This window comes from Echinops telfairi, unplaced genomic scaffold (assembly GCF_000313985.2).
Source record: "Echinops telfairi isolate 266 unplaced genomic scaffold, ASM31398v2 ScPeMD7_18;HRSCAF=68, whole genome shotgun sequence".
NCBI classification, from domain to species: domain Eukaryota; kingdom Metazoa; phylum Chordata; class Mammalia; order Afrosoricida; family Tenrecidae; genus Echinops; species Echinops telfairi.
The window spans coordinates 8765702-8771173 of NW_022103915.1; the positions used below are offsets into that span (position 1 = coordinate 8765702).

The 5472-nt window shown below is 49.6% G+C and overlaps 1 pseudogene; it reads left to right on the forward strand.

Annotated features, from left to right (window-relative positions):
• The first annotated feature begins 3065 nt into the window (after positions 1-3065).
• The window catches only part of LOC101655715, a 162544-nt pseudogene continuing 160137 nt past the window's right edge, over positions 3066-5472 (forward strand).

Consider the following 5472-nt stretch of genomic DNA (forward strand, 5'->3'; position numbering starts at 1 on the left):
GTTCTGTTGAAGACAACTCAAAGCACTTACAGATGTTCATCAAAGACTACAGCTTTCCGTGTGGAAATATAAAGGAAACAAAATTCCTCACAGCCGGACCAATAAGCCACATCATGAGGAGCAGAGCAAAAACTGAAGCGGTTGACGATTTCGTTTTCTTCAGGTCCAGCATGAACACCCCTGGAAGCAGCAGTCAAGAAAGTAAATCGTGTATTGTATTGGGAAAGTCTGCTGCCAAAGATCTCTCCCAAGTGCGAAGAAGCCAAGATGTCACTGTGAAGACATTTTGCCTCTGGCCCAGGCCTTGGTTTTCATTTCCTCATAGACATGGGCAAGCTGGACAGGGAATGCAGATGTCCAGTGAACTGATGCATGTGAATCACGGTGCCAACAAAGACTGTTAAACAGGCCACAGCCGGTGAGAACAACCCTATCTTGGAAGAAGTACAGCCTGCATTCTTGTTAGAAAGGAGAATGTCAAGACTTTGTCTTACGGACTTTGGATGTGCTATCAGGTGGGCTAGGCCCCAGAGAAGGAGCTCCTGGTTGGTAGGGTGGAGGGCCAGTGAAAAAGAAGAGTCTCAGGGCCCCCTGCCACCAGCTGGGCCCCAGGGCCACATGCTCACACTGGTTATGGGATCTTGAGCAAGCTACGTCACCTAGCTTTCGGAGTGCCCAAACTAGAGATCTGGACACACTCACCTGGTTCAGTCATAGTTGGGGCTGCAAAACCGGAACAGAGCCACATGTATAAAATGTGGAGGTACTGAAGCAGTAATGACAACAGGAACAATAACAGGTCGGAGCCCTGAAATTGGAGACTCGGACGCATAGTGAACCCTTTCAGGAACCTGATGGAGGAAATGGGATTATGGCTAGGACTCTTGGAGACGGGCACTGTTGTTTCTAACTCTGCCAATCAAGAGATTTGGTTGCCATGGAATACACACACATACACACAGCCCTTGTTGTCTAAGAGGTAGATTAAGGTTCTAGCAGGCTGTCGACCCCTAATTTTCCTATTCCAGCTATTGTTCTGGTACACTCATGTTTTCTAAATCCAGTGGCTTCCGATTCCACTTTATCAGCCGTGACTGAACCAGGACCAAACAGTTAGACAGCCTGAGTAAGCTGCAGCAGGAATCACATCTCGCTCCGCTCAACCTCCTTCGGAGGCTCTCCATCACCTTCTACATAAATACCAGCGCAAGGTCCACAGCCGTCACAGGCTGCCCTCTGCCGGGCCCTCCTCCCTGGGCCCCACCCCATTGATATGCCTTCCAGTTATTCTCATGGGCTCGGCGCCTCTGCCTCTTTGGGACTTGCCATCTTTCAGCATGATTTTCTCCCCCAGGAATGTCCATCCACCCCTCCGTTGCTCAAGGAGCTCCTATTCATTCTTCAAAGCCACGTCCACATGCTCTCTTGTTGGGGATGGCTGTCTGGGCAGAGCTAGATTCCCTCTCTACCACGCTCCATCGCACGCTGGGTACCTCGACGAGAGCAGGTGACGTGAGAATGTTGGCTTCGGGAAAGCAGGTCCTTTGTAGCCTTCACTACAGTACCCACCCAAAGCCAACTCTCTGCTGCGGAGCTGATGCTGACGCACAGCTATAGGGCAGGGTAGAAATGCCCCTGTGCTTTTCCCAGACTGGAACTCTTTACAGGAGTAGAGCGCCCCATCTTTCTCCTGAAGAGTGAATTGAATGGTGTTTTCAAACTGCTGACCTTGCAGTTAGCAGCCCAATGCTTAACCGCTATACCAGCAGGGAGGGCTGCATCATCTCTTACTGACTGTCATCCGGTCGATGCTGACTCATAGCAGCTCTAAAGGACAGGGCAGAGCTGTCCTTAGGAGTTTCTGAAACTCTCATTTTATGGGAATAGAATGTCGTCTCTTTCTCCTGAGAGCTGGCGGGTGGTTTCAAACTGCCGACCTTGCAGTTGGCAGCCCACGTGCAATCACTATGCCACTAGGGCTCCTGAACCTGTATAATTTGCTAATAATAAAGAAAGAAACCACGTGGGGTCTAGGAAGGGCAGCGACCTGCTATGTGTCAGAGTATTGGGGTGGACTTGGGGTGCTGCAACTCTGCAAGGTTGACTGTTCAAATCCACCCAGAAGGGCCTCCGAGGAAAGGCCTGGCGATCTCATTCCTAAAGATGACACCTACTGAAAGCCCTATGGCGCCAGTTCTACTCTGACACACACAGGGTCACCCCGCGTTGACATTGCCTTGATGGTAATAGACCCGGCTTCCCTTTCTTTCTTGTGTTTGAGGAGTCTCTCCGTCAACCGAGGCCCTAGTGTGAGGACTGGCTTTGTCTGTCCTCCGGGTCTGTGGGCGTGGGGCCAGGTTTGAGGGACAGAGGTGTGACGCTTGTAAAGGAGGCCAAAGAACCACAGAGCCAAGAGGATGTGCTGGACCTCTCACGCTGACTGCCTGGACTGCTTGGAAGAGAGCCCGGAGAGCAAAGACAGCCACACACCAGCACTGCTGCCGGCTCGCTGAGGGCCCAGCTCCACCCACAGTGGGTATCCATGTCGCCAGGAATACAGCCCGGCAGGCAGAGGGCTCTTGTCCCGCCCCTGTGTGCCAGGTGGGGGAGCCACCCTGGAGGGGAGTGGCTGTTGTGCTATGGTTTGTCTGCAGCTCCCCCTGCGAGTGAACGGTGTCCTCTTTGACCCCAGCTCACCAAAAGCGGAGGGGCCCTCAGCCCACAAGCACCATCACAGGAGTGGGAACAGCTCACTCTGGAAGGCAGGGAGGGAGGGGGTTCCAGGCAATGCTGCACAAGCAGAGGGGGCCCGGGAGCTGGGCTTCCTGTCACCTGCTTAGGGAAGGCTTCTCCGCACAGTGACAGGTAAGCTGACACCTGAGTGACAGGAGAGAGCAGCCGCTGATGACTGGCGGGAGATCCTTCCAGACAGAGCAAGCACTGAAGACAAAGGGTCCTATCTGGGAAGGTGTCCTCCCTGAAGGAGACACGAATGAGAGACGGAAACAGCAAGTGGTGACTCTCCTGTGGCCCCTTGTCTGTCTCAGATCAGGTGTCCGAGACGTATGCAGACCCTGCTGTGCGTCATGTAAGCAGCAGCCTGTGAAGCGGGGCACGCCGGTAGCCTGCTGCTGCAACACAAAGTCCACAGTGGGGGTGTTAATGAGCAGAACTGGCTTCCTCGCAGGGGCTAGAAGTCAGATTTCTGCTCATGGCTCTGTGGGAGGTCCTTCCTTGTCCATGTCAGCCTCTAGTGGCTGCCCGCGAGGCTTGTGGATGCATCTGTCCTTGTCCCCTGTCTGTCCCCTCTCCCCATGTCCCTCTATATGTGGTTCTGCTCTTTCTATAACTCAGAAGGGATTTGATGTAGGACCCCCTCTGACTTGACTGGGAAGGAACACTGGAGACGCTGTCAGGTAAGCATTGGATAGCTAACTCCAAGGTAGGCAGTTCAAACTCACTAGCTGCTCCATGGGAGAGAGAGGGGGCCATCTTCTCCTATAACCAATGTGGAGTCTCAGAAACCCTACATAGGGGGGCTATGAATTGGCATTCCACTGTATAATGTGCCATTGCTCAATGGCAGTGGATCTGCTTGGTTGGAGGCTTGGTGACTGTAAGGTACAAGACTGTTAACTAACTGCAAGGTCTGCATTTCCGACCCCCCACTCGCTCCACAGGAGGAAGAGGAGGCTGTCTGCTCCTGTAAAGATGTTCAGCTTCAGGAAATGGAACAACTGGTTTCTGGAAGGCAGCAGCCGCCCCGGCTTCCAGACCAGTACTGACAACGGAACAATCACACTGCCACCCTCTCTCCATTCATAGCATTCTGACCTTCCCTGGCAGTGGGAAAAGATGTGGCCAGCCATGCTACAGTTGGGGCTGTGGCCAATGTTTAGACCTGGAGACCAACCGATGTGGCCAGTGCTCACACATACCACCCTGATGTCCCAGTCTTTCAGGAAGCACAAAAGGGGTGGTTTCGATATAAGAGAAGAGCAATTGCTTTTTTTTTTTTTTTGGTTGTTTTGGAAGCTTCTAACTATTATGCCAACCAATGATTGGCATAATAGTGAGAAGCCGCCTGAGCCAGTCAAACCTGAAGTCAAGACTACTGAGAAGAAGGCACTATCCAGACTGAAGCTCAGCTTTCAGGAGCACATCATTCAAGCCCTTGAACCAGGAGAAGCAGTCAAGAGACCAAGCCCAGAGGAGCCAAGGACAAATGTGGAATTATAAATATCCTCCTCCCTCAAACAAGCCATCGATAAACTGAAATCATTATCTGGGAATGAAGAAGATAAGAGAGAAGATCATTATATTATTATATGATGATCGCTATATAATTATTATAAGGCAAAACAAAGAAGTTATTATCAAGAAAACAAAGAAAAAGAAACATAGCTCTTATACCAGACAATAAGCCTTTGAAGACTATGAGGAGGCCAGGAATGGGGGGGAAACAGAGAGAGGGGAGGGACAGGAAATTATAGAGGGAGGAGGGAATATGAGTGGGAAGGGGGGAGAGAACCACATTTATGGAAGGGTATTAATGGGATAGTATTACAGATTTCTTTTGTTGAGGTGGGCTGTGTAGCTATATTAAATAAGTTTTAACAATAAATAAATAAGTGTGAAGGTTCACAGCCTTTAAAAAAAATACCCCAAACCCCAGATTCCCTATCTCTCAGTTCTAAACATTGGTCTGAGTGGCTGAAAAAGGAGGAAACGTAAAACCACAGGGCACTTGGATTCCTCACGGCCTCAAGCTCATCCCAAACATGTGGAAAACAGCTAACGAAAGAGATGAAGAGCATGATGGAATTCAGGCTGGGACCTCACGTAAGAATGGAAGGTGGCCAAAGACATTTCAGTGTCCAGAGAGTCTACCAGAAATATGCGCATGTCATTCTGGAGAAGCTATGTTCCCTGAAGGGATGAAATACTGCAGCTTAAAAAAAGTTTATTGGCACATAATCCACATATCATGCACTCCAATGGTCCAGTCGTATCAAGAAGAGTTGTCCAATCATCACCACAATCAATTTAAGAATATTTTCTTCTCTCTTGTACTCATTGCGTTTAGCTGCTCATTTCCCCCCAACATCCCCTGCCCGACCCTCAAGAAACTATTAATCCAGTTACTGCTTCTACAGATTGACCTCTCCTGTATTAGGCAGGATTTTCTACAGAAACAAAACTGGACACTTAGGATTAGATAGAGAAGCGTATGTAGCGAGAAGGAATATAACAGCTAATTAGTCCACGCAACAATACAGAGGGCTCAGTTCAACTCACTTTCGTGAAACAGTTAATTTTTAAAAAAAATCATTTTATTGGGGGCTCATGCAACTCTTACCACAATTCATACATATATCCATTGTCTCAACCACATTTGTACATTTGGTGCCATCATCATTCTCAAAACATTTGCTTTCTATGTGAGCCCTTGGTATCAGTTCCTCATTTTCC